The sequence below is a fragment of the Nannospalax galili genome, unplaced genomic scaffold (genome assembly GCF_000622305.1).
Source record: "Nannospalax galili isolate Female #2095 unplaced genomic scaffold, S.galili_v1.0 scaffold171, whole genome shotgun sequence".
NCBI lineage: Eukaryota > Metazoa > Chordata > Mammalia > Rodentia > Spalacidae > Nannospalax > Nannospalax galili.
Window position 1 is genome coordinate 669,737 of NW_008329362.1, and position 14,043 is coordinate 683,779.

Sequence of the window (14,043 nt, forward strand, 5' to 3'; positions counted from 1 at the left end):
CATCAGACATCTGCATTGTTATGTATTAAACACAATTGACCCACATAAGTTCACTTGTTCAATGTTTTGTCCCCAGCTGGCTGTGCTAGTTAGTGAGGTTGTGAAAACTCTAGGAAGTGGTGAGTCTTTGGAGGAAGTAGACCACTGGCATGTTTGCTAAGGGGCAACATCTTGTCCTGCTCCCTTCCTGCATTCATCTTTCTTTGCCTCCTATTTGCCAAGAGAAGCTCCACCACACCCAGCACCAGGATGTTCTGCCTCCTAATCAGCCCACAGACACTGACCAGGGCAACCACCTGACAAAACGTTTTGAAACTGGGAGTCCAAATAGCTCTTTCCCCTTTGAAATAGTTTATGTCAAGTATTTTGTGACAGCAATGAGAAAAGCAACTCACGCACAGGTCTAATAGACCCAATGGTACAAAAATACTTTTGAAATCAGAATTGTCTACTAGACTCCCTCATCAACACTCTACCTCATTCATAACTACTCCTCTGACAATAAGTGAAAAGGACAGCTCTGTAAAACAAATTAGACTCTAAAAGGTTTCTTTACAAAAACACACTGGTGTTCAAGCATATTTCCAACTAATGAGGTAAGGAGGGATTCCACATTGAAAAGAATATTTACAACACTGAAGGACAGAAAACTTTCTTATACATTTTTCAAAATACATTGAAGAATTTTTTACACATTTTAATATATCCCTATTTAAAATAAATATGAAATTATGTAACTCAAACTCATACTAATTGAGAAGAAAGAAAATTCTAATATAAAATATAGTGAGAAACAATGAATTCTCAGAATAGGAAATATATTTACGTGGTAGACAGAAAAAGAAAACAAATATAAGTGCATCCATGAGAGAAAATTGATGTGTCAAACAGAACATTTTTACATACTAAATTGAAATAAACTTTTAAAGTTTGAAGACCAGTAAAAACATAGGGACCCACTAGTTAAAACTTAGTGGAGAACAAGTTTAGGACAAATTGAAACTTATTTTTAACTAAATATTCAAATCGTCTAGCAATTTCACTTTTTAAGAAACACACATGAAAAAGAGGGGGAAATGCCATAGAAGTGAAGGTGAGAAACCTCGGAGTAATTATGTATTTTTCATTGAGGAAGGGGACACAGAAGCTGCTTTATGTTAATACAATGAAAAATTAGACAGCAATTTAAAGCTTTGAGATATCAGTGTGCATTTCAAGAAATATTGACATGGAAAAAATCAGCAAAACATATAATATGATAAACATGTATTTATCATATGCATGTCTGTTTGATTTGTAGGTATATATATATATATATTTGGCACACATTTATATATATGCATATGTATATAGTTATATTTCTAGAACACAATAAGGCATACATTATCTATGACTACATATGTTGTTATTAATATATAAACATAATCCTAGGAAGAAAATATTACAATCAATTGAGTTTTCAGAAGTTTTATACAAAATAACATTATTATCCATATAGTATATATATTAACTTTTCTGAAATTTTGCACTGTAATTTAAAACAGAATTCTCTCTTTTCTAAATAAATAGAAAGAAAAGTGGGGAAATATTCAGTATACTAATCATATATTCTTAAAATTTTTTGCTAAGCTTTGCTATCACATTTAATAATAAATTATATCATGAAACATTCATTGAAAAGATGGAAGTATATTTCTTCTTCAATTAAATATTTAGGTGGCAACTGTTGAAAGACAAGTATTATTGTCTCGAATGTAATAGTTTCTGTTTTCCTAAAGGCAACTTGAATAGCTCCCCTGGGATGATCTGCAGAGTTCTGTATTCTGCAATCTCAAACTGATCTCATACTTGAAGAATTCTCTTCCATTCCTAAACAGGCACTGCAGAATTCTTGTACTGGATGTTATATATGCATCCACACTTTCATCTTTTACAAATAATTAAGAAACAGGCACTCTAGTCCAAATTATAAAACCCTTCATTTTAAGTTTGTGCTATATCAAACTTTCATTTTAATCTTGAATAAAATTGTGTGAATAAAATTGTCACTAATGGAAAATAGTTCTATAATTTGTCAAGTCATTTCAATAAGCTTATCTGAAAGCAAGAGCATAACTTCTCTGAAAAAAATAACAGAAAATGGGAAGACTTTTGGAGGCTGAGTACATGTAGAAAAAAATATCATTTTACATCTGCACTAGGGATTTATACTACATTACTGATACTTCTAAATAATATTACTTATCTTTGTGTATTTGTGTGTGTGTGTGTGTGTGTGTGTGTGTGTATAAAGGCTTGTTCAAGAAATTACAGCAGTAAATAATGTTGGATACATTATGAAGAAATAATATTTTCACTTCAAATGAAACTAAAAACCTTGAGGAGAAAAGACAGGATATAAGGCCACACCACCTTGGTCTGCTCTGCAAAATGTGACTAGTAAAATACCAGTGTGAAAATTGATGCAGAATTGTTTTGTAAATTGGAAAACCCAAGTATGAGAACTACTCAGGCAATGGAATCACTTGTAACTTGATGGGAGGCATTAGGCAGATTCTAGAATGACAGACTTCTGTGGGTGTTAGCAAGGCCGACTGGGATGGAAAGAGGGAGGAAGGAAGGAAGGAAGGAAGGAAGGAAGGAAGGAAGGAAGGAAGGAAGGAAGGAAGGAAAGGAAGGAAAGGAGGGAGTGTGGGTCTCTCCCTTCCCTCGTGGGTCATCAGCCACCGACCTTCAAGAACAGAGGGAGCAGAGGCGGCAAGCAGGGTCAGGATAGCCTGTGAGTACAATGGAAAAGACCTTCTGGGAGTCAGCTTCAGTGAGACAGCTCATCTATTCAGCCGGGGTGAGGGGAGAAATATAGGGTGAAGACGGCAGCCAAAGCTTCACCTGATAGGTGCTTATAGTATGCTTTATTTACATGTGGTAGGAGGACACTATCATCTGTCTGTAGTGCAATGCCTAATTATCATACAGAAAAAACTTACAGTTTTTTGCAGGTAACTATGCCAAAGGTCATGTTCCAAATAAGGCCAGACATCTGTGCTTGGAGACACTTTCCAAATAAGGTCAGGAAGAGAGCAGGAAGCCCCTGCTGAGAAAGTGAGTCCTCCATCCAGCGCTGAGCTCCATAGACCTATCCGGACATGGTGGACTGCAACCTTAGCAGCAGGGTCCCCCAACAAGGGAGGAAGAGAGGGAGGGAGGAAGGGAGAGAGGGACAGAGGACCCAAGTCTCAGCTAAATGCTGGGATGTGCACATAGGGATTTGAACACAGTGATAACTTTGTAGGGTAGAAGTGATATCCTCCTCCTCTTCTTCTCCTCCTCTTCCTCCTTCTCCTCGTCCCCCTCCTCTTTAATAAAGATAAAGCACACCACCCCAATATCATTCTAGCTTTGAAATCTGAGTACTTTCATCAATGTCCTAGCAGGAAAAATTAGCCAGGAATGCCAGTGACATGGTAGTGGAACAAGAGGAATAAAAGAGTAGTGGGTGAGATGTGAAGGGAAAGCTATGCAAAAGGGAAACTCCTTTCTCCAAAATATAATCGAGAATTTATAGTTATAGAAATACAGCTTACATAAAAATTATAGTATGTTATTAACAGCAAAACAACTCACTTGTTTTTCTCACCTGATTAACAAAAATCATCATGTAATTCCAGCAATTAGATTTCAATTACCATCAGACAATCCATTTAAACAGAACATTGATTTTGAATAGGGATACAATCACACCTTAGTATTGTAAGGAGAAAGAACTTCTTGACTTTATATTTGCATCTATTGAAAGCTAGAAGTCATGAATATTAGAAACCTATGCAGAGACAAATTAGAAAACACATGCAATGGAGACATTTGTATGTGCTGCACTGCACAATGGTGTGAAAAGTAGTATTTCTGAAAATTAAATGGGCTAGTGGAAAAGCCAGAACCTTTTAGCCATTTCTACAGGTCTCAAGACACTGAATAAGCTCAGAATCTAAACTGTACATGATTGAAATTTCCTTAGAATTATAAAGTTTTACCAAACTCACTGTGAGATGTTCCTGAGACAACTGTGCTATTTCTGATATCTTTCTACTTCCTCAAAGCAATCTTTAAAACTATTTTGGTTTGTCACATGTGGCCTGGGAATCTGACATAATTCTTTTAGATGACAGCCATGCCACCCTGACAGATGGGCCTGATGGGAGCCATGTTAATGGGCAAAAGCACCCATAAATTTTAATTAAAGTATGCTGGCTTTCTGAAATTATACTCAAGTTTTTCCTTGCTAATTTGAGTTTTCTTATAGCAAAATTTGTCCTAGTTTTTCCCCCTTCAAAGTCGTTAATTTTACAACTTTTCTCTCCAGACAGGATTACCATGATGGCTCCTATATTTATGTGCATCCCATTCTTCTCTTTGGTAGGTTCCCTTCATCTCCTCCATTGTTCAGTTTCTCTGGATGGACAAAGATAATGCTTTCAGTTCTCAACCAGCAGGATAGCTTCACCTTAGCTACTGGTTTATCTTGTTGACCTCCCTGGTCAAAGCACTGCTATTTTTTACCTGGGTTGCTTTAATAGTGTCCTAAATGTGCCCTGATAGTCTCTTATCAACATGGCAGCTGGTGTTGTTCATTGTAAAGAAATATTTCAGATCATGTGGCCCATCTGCTGAAGCTCCCAGCATCTTTCACAATGAGAGCCAAATTGCTTTGAAAAGCCATTTGTATCCAATATGGCCCGAATCTTCCTGTATCTTGGTCTTTCATCATTCTTTTTGACTAAATTTCATGCACCTTCACTTTCTTGAACACCCAGTCCATGTTTTCATTTCAATTCATTGCAGCTTGCAGAGAGTTTACAGGCTATGTAGAATAAATTTAAAAAAGAAATACAAAATAAAAGCAATTGTTTGATACATGACACAATGGTAGGAAAAAAATAATATTTCTTTTTATAATATAGTGCAGGCCTTTGTTTCACAGGAAAAACTCTCAGAGAGGGTTCCATAAGAATCAGAGCCCACTGTTCACTTACAAATTGGGGTAATTATAGGACAGAAGGAGTTAGGGTAACTATTGAAATGAAAATCTTTCTTTTTGGGTATAAGATTGACCCCAAACCAAAGAACCAAATAATGGTGAGTAGCCAGTTTAATATCAGGAGATTATAAACATCTATATGGCCAGCCAAGAATTATCAGAAAATTTCAGGGGAGACAGTGGCAAGGATTTAGGAAAATAATTTTGGAATACTAAATACTGTGAATTTGAGAAATTGCAACTAACCAAAATGGAGGAACTATTCAAAATTGTATGGCCATGGATGATATTCCTTATTTTCCAGCTCTTACTTGCTGGACAGGAACAGTATGCTCATCAGAGGTCTTGCAACAGTTTTTGATATATGATTTTTTAAACTTATTTTATTCATTTTTTATTTTATGTGTATGAGTGTTTTCTCTGTACAACAGTGTCATGCAGTACCGCCAGAAGCCAGAAGAGGGTATCAGATTCTGTGGAAATAAAGTTACAGCTGTTTGTTAGGCATCCTATGGGAGCTGGGATCCAAACCCAGGTCCTCTTCAGGAGCAGCAAATTCTCATAACCTCTGAGTCAACTTTCCAGTTCCTAGTATCTGAAATTTCGAATGAAGAGGATGCTATACAGGAGCACGTACTTCCTCAGTGGCCTCCAAGCTTGTTAATGTATGTCTGGCTATCTAACATTCTCCACTGAGACCCTAAAATCATTTAGGAGATGGACAATAATCAGTCTGGCTGCTTGTATAGAGGGATATAGGGATTCATTATTGCTGACTCTCAGACACTGGAGGACATCAGGAGGACTCAGGTAGATTGAATTAGATTGTCAGTGTTACCTAAGTGTGGACAAATTGTAGAGGATAGTAGATAAATTTAAGACAATAGTTAAGTACTACTGCATGTCTATAATTTGTTGTGCCAGTCTTTGTTGTGGTTATTTGGCTTTAAAGCTGGAGTTGGACCATTGATTGATTTTTCTCCTTAGCAGTTTGCATAGTATCCTCCAGAACCATGAGAGCTAATTTTAGGTACAAAGTTTCCATTGTAGATCTGTACTTTGGGCTGGGATCACAGAACAAAGCAGAACAGGGGGCAGAGAGAATACTAATGCATCTCTCAACTCTCACCAGTGAGGCTTCCTCATGCAACAGAGTGTGATGCACACAAAATGCCACAACTGTCCAAATTATAGAGAATAAGAGAGACTTCAGAGAGAGTGTCTCTGGATAGGACTCCTATATTAAACCTTACCCACCCATGGCTCAGAGACCATGCTAGAAAACTGTTGGGAAAGATTGTAAGAGCCTGGGATGGTGCATGATCATAAGGAAACAGAGTCTTCCAGGCCTCTGGAACTTGCTGATATAAGTTTACAGCAATGACATCAGAATGCACAAGACCCATGATGACTCAATCATTCAAAAACACAGCATAGAACTGGAGAAATGGGGGACAACTTTAGCCAAAGAACTATTGGCAGCTGATTACTGCTAGATTAGAGAGAACTGATCTTCTTTAAGGAAGAGAATCTAGGTAAGCAAATTAGATTCTAGTGGATAAACTTGCATTGAGGGACATCTGGGTACATAAATTGACTTGATATGCTTTAACATATATGACAAAATCCATGAAATCTGATGGGAGTGTTGTAGGGGTTATGGGTGGGGTAGGGGGGTATAAAGGTGATTAAGATGTTTTATACGAAATTCACAAATTTTCAATAAAAATATACGTTTGAAAACAAAAAGAATCATAAATTTTGTATTTGAGAATTTTTCATCTTTAGCTAAGTAAATCATTTTTATAATTTTTCATATAATCATATTCCATAAAATTAAAAACATGTTTAGATGCTCTATTCCTTATAGTAAGTTTGGTTTTGGTTTGTTCATGCCTTCAGGTTTTCCTCTCCTTCCCAGCTTTCTTGTGTTAGTCTGCCTCATTTCAAGGTGGAACTAGCAGTCCTCTGGTAAGATTTTCATTCATGGATTATCATGAAACAGCAGGAGTCAGGACATCTGGGCTGCCTCATACTTAGTTGTACAATTTTAAGCTTGATGCCTTCTGTGGTAAAATCAGGAACTTAATTAATTTAGAGATTTCATATGATTTTAGCCCTAAGTTTTCTGTTATTCACAATGTATGCTCCCCACCCCCCAAACACCTTAAGAATATTATTTCCTCAGATTCAAAGCCTTGAAATAACTTTTACTTTTAAAATGTACTCTGTTACTCATTAAGGCTGTGAATTTGAGGAACCCCTAGTACTGACCTCCTTTTAAAATGAGAGTTTACTGTTCCATCATGCTTTATCAAACTTAATTTCCCCTTACTCTGAGGCAATTAGCAGTTACTTTTCCCAGAACTGTCAATAGGGCCAAAATGACCCAGTCCAAAATATGTTCCAAGCCTAGTTTGATCAACTTCCCTGGAACACTTTGTCTCAGTCACAGATTTTGGATATTTTCCCCCACCTTTGTGAAATGCACTTTTTCTCTGTCTTCTGTGAACTCTAACTCTTCAAGACTCTACCTGTTTCCTCAATTTAGTCTTGAATATAGATATCTAATAAACTATACTGCCTTAGGATTTTCAAATATTATTTCCTTATCTACTCTAAAATTCTATTACTATATTTAAATTTTTTGCTTTACATAGACATTTTAAATATAAAATAATAATTCCATGAAGTATGAAATGTATCATTTTAATACCCTGAAGCCAAGGGTACAATATTCTGTGCTCTTATCATCATTTTGAATTTGTTAGGGCCTGGCACACTGTCTTCTCCTGCAGAAAGCATATGGTGCCTACCTATTACTTTAAGTCAAATGTTTAAAGATACCTTTATTTTTAAATTTATATTGGGCTGTACTCTAAGATAGCTGCATCAATTTGTTAAACATTCTTCAGAAATTTCATAAGATATTTTGGGGAAATTATCCTTTAAATATTAAAGCTGATTTCTTTTAAAATATTTGATATTAAAATCTTCTGAAGACACAGTACAAAACATTTGGCCAGTACTTTTAATGAGTATAATACTGGTTAAAAAAATTCTGTCTCTTCTCTTCATTTTAATGAAGAGGCATCATGACACCCAAAATAGAGAGAGTACATCATTAGAATACTAGGAAACAAGAATAAATTCTCCTGTAGACAAAGGTTTTATACTAAGCTGTGGTGCTTAGGCTTGATCAGTGTACCTCAGTGGACCATGGTTCAATTTCTGTAGCTCTACCCAGTATCGTACTCTATCTTAGAGTATGTTGGAGACCCCAGGTGGAAAAAATTAAATCCCCGAAGATTTATACTTTCATTTACTTCTTGACTTTTGCCCCTTTAACAATGTTCTATGCACAAGATATTGCTTGCATAAATGTTGAATTAGAATCTCTTAAAATACTTTCACTCACTCAAATACTTAGGTAGTGCATATTTATTAAAATGGAAGAGGTATTATTTTCCATGAATGAACACTTCATTAAGAGAAACATAAATCACTTTACACCAGAGCAGCAGTATACATTAAAATTATCAGAATGAGAGATAGAACCATACTACATTATTTGGAGCAACTGAAATACATGATGAATTCAGTTAAAAAGATTTCTAAAGCTGCTCAACAGTTTTGTAAATAAATACTTTATCAAGAAGATCAGAGGAAAATGATTTTCTTGTGTAATATTAAATGTATATAAGTTAAAAACTTTCCTACTTATTATTTTCTTGAAAGTGACCATTGTAAAAAGTAAATTACAGTAATAGACTTGCTGTTTTAACCAAAAGAGAGCTAGTAGCTCAATTCCTCCAAGTTACCCCCTCTCGTGATACAAAAATACTGGGAAAAACACAAACCAGAGCAGAATAGTTCTGAATGACAGAAGCAGCCAAGTTATCTGGGGACCCCAGGTCTTATGGGATGATATAATGGTAAATTTCCTCCCCTCTGTCTAAGACACGGTGCTGTTGAAGAACTCAGAACTCAACAAAGACAGAAATGGAAGTTTTAAACACAAAGGAAAGCTAGCAGTCCTTCTAACTGTGGAAAAAGAATGGCATAACTGAAAAAAACCTTCTTAGCATCCTGCCTGACTCTAGCAAATACCAAGAGAAAATTACTACCCTTAGCAACGTATCTCAGTCTTCATAACTCCTTTCCTCTCTGGTTTTCGGGTTGTTGAGCAGGAAGCTGAACATGAGTTTCATGAAGAATCAAGAAACAGAGCAAAGCTCTGATTCTCCTGCCTAAGGTATCAGAAGGACTGAAGAGGGAGTGAATTTTCTCCCCATGGAAGAATCATGCACTGGTATTGTTTGTTCATAGTGATTGTGGGATGGTGTCAGCCAGACCCACAGAGGAGAGAAGCCTCTAGTGCCACCTAACCACAAGGACACTGAGCAAAGCAGTGAAGATGTGTCCTCATGAGCACTCTACCCCCTAAGTCATCAAGGCCCTCAAGGAGGAAGAAAGTGGACCTACACACATACCAGAGGCAAACTGACAGGATGAAAGACTAAAATGACAGCCTGATCAGCATTCCAGTTCATACACCACTACCCCTGATAGTAGGAACCAGTAGAAAACTAAGAAACTACCTCAAACTGAGTTCGAACAGATGGAATGAGACAGTATGAACACTGGCTGGCACTCTACTAACACTGCCACATGAAAAGTAGTTCAAATTCCACCCAGCATAAAGGAATAAAATAAAGTTGTTTGAGGTTTAACAATAAATAATCCAATTAGACAAGCAAAGGAAGTATTACAAACCTAACCCAAAGAAAGGTAAAAAGATAACACGATAGAGCAGACCTGTAATCTCAGTGCTCAAAAGGACAAGGCAGCAGAATTGGCATTATTTTTTTTTTACAGCACAAAAAAAGATTACATATACTTAATGCAAAGCTAAGGAAAGGGTAGTCCCAAATTCAATAAAAATACAATTGTCCAAATAGTCCACCCATTTGCTGAACCAGAAGATGGGGATGCAGGCAGGATCCTCTGCCTCAATCTGCCACACCAGCCCTTGTTCAGAGGGCTTGGAGGCACTGACGCTGTTCAGTTGCTGCAGCATTTCACTTAGGTGACACTTGACCAACCGCCTCTTTAGTCTCCCAAAGGAGTGGTTCTTCCATTTCCTGGGGACTCTCAGGTGCTGGGGGTTCTCTGTACCTTTACTGAGGACCTTAAGAGGCTCCCTGCTACTGGGGTCCAGGATGCTATGAGCTATGGAAAATGGTGGTGGGACCATGAGGCAGGTAATGGTGAAACAGGCAAGGATGTAGCTGGACATGAAGAACTCATCATTGAGCAGCTCCTGGATGGTGGGGTGAACAGTGGGGTCTGTTTGAAGCTTCTTCTGGATGAGGGAGGGGATCACAAGGTTGATATGCTTGGGAATGCTATACCTTGATGCGGAGGTAGGACTCTTTAAGGCGTGAGGTCTCAAAAGGTGGTTTGCCCACTAGCAAGATATACATGATGCATCCAATGGACCACACGTCCACATCGAAACTGTGCCCCTTCTGCTCAGCACCTCAGGAGCTGTGTAATTAGGATTGCCACATGGTGTATTCTTCTGTTCCCTGTCATAGTCCACTTTGGTTGCCAATCCAAAATCCTCTATGTTTGCCTCCAGATCCTCATTCAGGAAGAGGTTGCGGGAGCTTGAGATCCCAGTGAATGTCGGGGTTCCAGTGAAGATAATGGCAGCCCAGGACGACCTGTCACAGGGAACAGTGGGCCTCAGGCTTGGTCAGTGCTTACCTCCTCTTGTGCAGCTCCAGGAGAGAAATTCTGCGACAGAGCTCCAATACCACAAACACGCAGTCACTGTCCTTGAAAATGCCGTGGAAGCCCACGACGTGCCAGTGTGAGGCTGCGTGAAATTGCCCCAGAATACCTCCTTGGTGTCTGAGTCTGAGATCTCGAAGCACTTGGTGATCCTTTGCCCAAGAAGCACCCACACATACTGCCACTAGCTTCGAGGGTCCAGTAGGACCTCGGGAGTATCTCCTAGGACAGCTGGAGGGCCTCCGGATCTGCAGGAGCTGCAATCCCACCCTCTCGCCGCCCCCATTCCCTGGGTTGGCTGGTGCTCTGGCCAGCTTTCCTGCTTTCACAGCTGCCTTCGTATTTTGGAAATTGCTCATCAGACCTGGCAGGGAGGGTGCAGAAGGACTAGAATTGGCATTATTTAGAATGCAGCCTGGCCTACTTAGGAGGGGGATCTGCTGATCTCAACAAAGTGAATTTATATTTACAAAAAATTCTGAATAAAGGTACTCTTTGGGGACCCTGCCGTTAAGGTGTAGTCCACCATGTCTGGACAGCTCTCAGAGCTGAGCTCAAAATGGAGGACTTGCTGATCTCAACAAAGTGAATTTATATTTACAAAAAATTCTGAATAAATGTACTCTTCGGGGACCCTGCCGTTAAGGTTGTAGTCCACCATGTCTGGACAGCTCTCAGAGCTGAGCTCAAAATGGAGGACTCCCTGTATCAGCAGGGCTTCCTACTCTCTGTCTGACCTTATTTGGAAAGTGTCTCTAAGCACAGATGCCTGACCTTATTTGGAGCATGACCTTTGACATAGTTCCCTGCAAATGCTGCCCCTGGTTTTCCTGTATGATAATTAGGCATTGCACTACAACCAATCAATCCCCCCCCTCCCCTTTCTACATGATAGGGTCCTCCTGCCACATGTAAATAAAGCATACTATGAACATCTATCAGGTAAAGCTTTGGCTGCTGTCCTCAGCCTATATATTCCCTCCAACTCTCCTAAATAAACGAGCTGTCTCCCAGAAGTTGTCTCCCGGAAGTTCTTTCCATCTTCTGGAAGTTCTTTCCATCATACTCATGGCCTCCTGACCCTGTTCCTCGCTTCTGCTCCCCTTGTTCTCGAGGACCGGTGGCCAACGACGCATGAGGGAAAAAGAGACCCACAGAATACGTTTGGTGGATTTGTTTGGAATAATCTTCAAACTAATAACAATGCAGTGCCCTTTAAAGAAAAAAATCTTAAAGAAAAAGTGGCATATTCATCATGTGTTACCACTCTTCAATGAATAAGAACACTAGTACATCCAAAATTGATGGACCTGCAGTTAATTGGGAAGAATAGGGATAAAGAGCCAGTCAAAAGACATGCAGAAAAGATGTACATTTAAAAGTACATTAAAAAAGAAGAAAAGTCAAATGATAGGATTGGTTGTAATAGGAAATCTATAATAACAGAACTAAAGATTTTTATGAGGGAATGATCAGAGGGTGAATTTACTGCGTTTACTGTCAATTTTACACAGAACAAATCATACTTATTTAGAAATGTAACTCTTCTGTGTTTGAATCTTGTCTCTTTTTATGCCAAATGCAAGACAATGAAAAATGTAGTCTCTCAGATCTTAACTCATGCTTGCAAGCAAGTTATGTAAATTAAATTAAACTATGTATTAATCAACTAATCGTAATGTTTTGGATAATTCAAATAATCAATGGATTAAATATTTACTGTATCAAAAAATTTAAACATATAAAAACTTAAAAATAAAAATCTAGAATCTTAAAAAATTCATATAATTTAAGGATCCACTTACATAACTATTTTTAGAATGTTTGGAAATGTTATGAACATAAAATTGGAGAGAAATATATAGTAGGGATAAAAATAGCTTGTATTTTGACTGTGTTAGTCACCACATAAGCCAAAATAGGTATTAATAAATATGCACAGACCTAAATATGCATGTCTATACACACTTAAGTCTATGTAACACATAAATCTGATTAAAATTGGAGTTGCACATCAATATCAATTTTCTGGTTATTATATTTACTGTGATTAATGGAGGTGGCACCAGTAATATTCATTAGGGGTATGTGTCCATATATTTCAAACTGTTGTAACAACTGTATAAGGCAGTATACAGAACTCTTACAAACTAAAATTAAATCTACCATATGATCCTGTATACCATTCCTAGGCATATATCCAAAGGACCAAGCCTACTGCAGAGATCCTTGTGCATTTATGTTTGTTGCTATTCTTTTCATAATAGTTCAGAAATAGAAATAGCCTAAATACCCCTAAATGATTAATAGAAAATGGAATTGTGATACATTTATAAAATGGAGTTCTACTCGGTGGTAAAGAAAAATGAAATCATTAAACTTGCAGGCAAATGGACAGAACTAAAACTGTTATACTAAGTAACACAGCTCAGAAAAATAAGTGATATATGTTATCTCTCATTTGTGGGATATTACCTCTAAATCCCTAGATGTGAGCATATATCCTGATGTAACTTCATGAGCCAGGAAAATGGTATTGAACCTTGGGGCTAAATGGAAAGAAGAATCCTAAGTGAGAGGAGGATAGTAGGAGACAGGTGTTATCAAGAGGAAATTGGGGGAAATATAGGTATTTTACTGGGAAGAGAAAGCGGAGGGTTATATGGGGGAGAAAAGGGCGAGATAAATAATGCTTAGTTGGAGTGAAAGAACAGAGGGAAATGGGTTAGTTACAAAACCTACTGAAAAATATACATTCAATATATGCATATGAGTGCATGCGTATAACTGAAGGCAAAGTAACAAGAAACACAGTGCCAGACAAGAGAAACCTCCCTTCCAGTAGTTGGTCCAGGGTAGTCCAAAAGAATCCAAAAAATGACAATGGCTATTGCCACAGGCCCTGATTGCCTTTGAGAACTTGAAGGTAAGACCCAGTTGTTGAAGACAGTATATATTTCAAGCACAGGACTTGGTGCAATTGCTTTGGAACTGACCAGGATGCCTCCTCCCTGAGCATCAGCTTTCATAGTATCAGAGAATACTATGCAAGATTCTAAGTAAGTATGTCAGTCAGTGGTCCAACCCATCTGTAAAATCGAATAAATACAACAATAACAGGCACAGCAATCTATCCCTATTGGTGCAGTAGTGGCACTTTTATCTTGGGACTAATGAACAGGTATCTAATTAGACTTAAAAAACAATCA

At 37.9% G+C, this 14,043-nt stretch overlaps 1 pseudogene; it reads right to left on the reverse strand.

The window, feature by feature from the left end:
* Positions 1–9,935: 9,935 nt before the first annotated feature.
* On the reverse strand, positions 9,936–11,193 carry LOC103737505 (annotated as a pseudogene).
* Between the last annotated feature and the right edge of the window lie 2,850 nt (positions 11,194–14,043).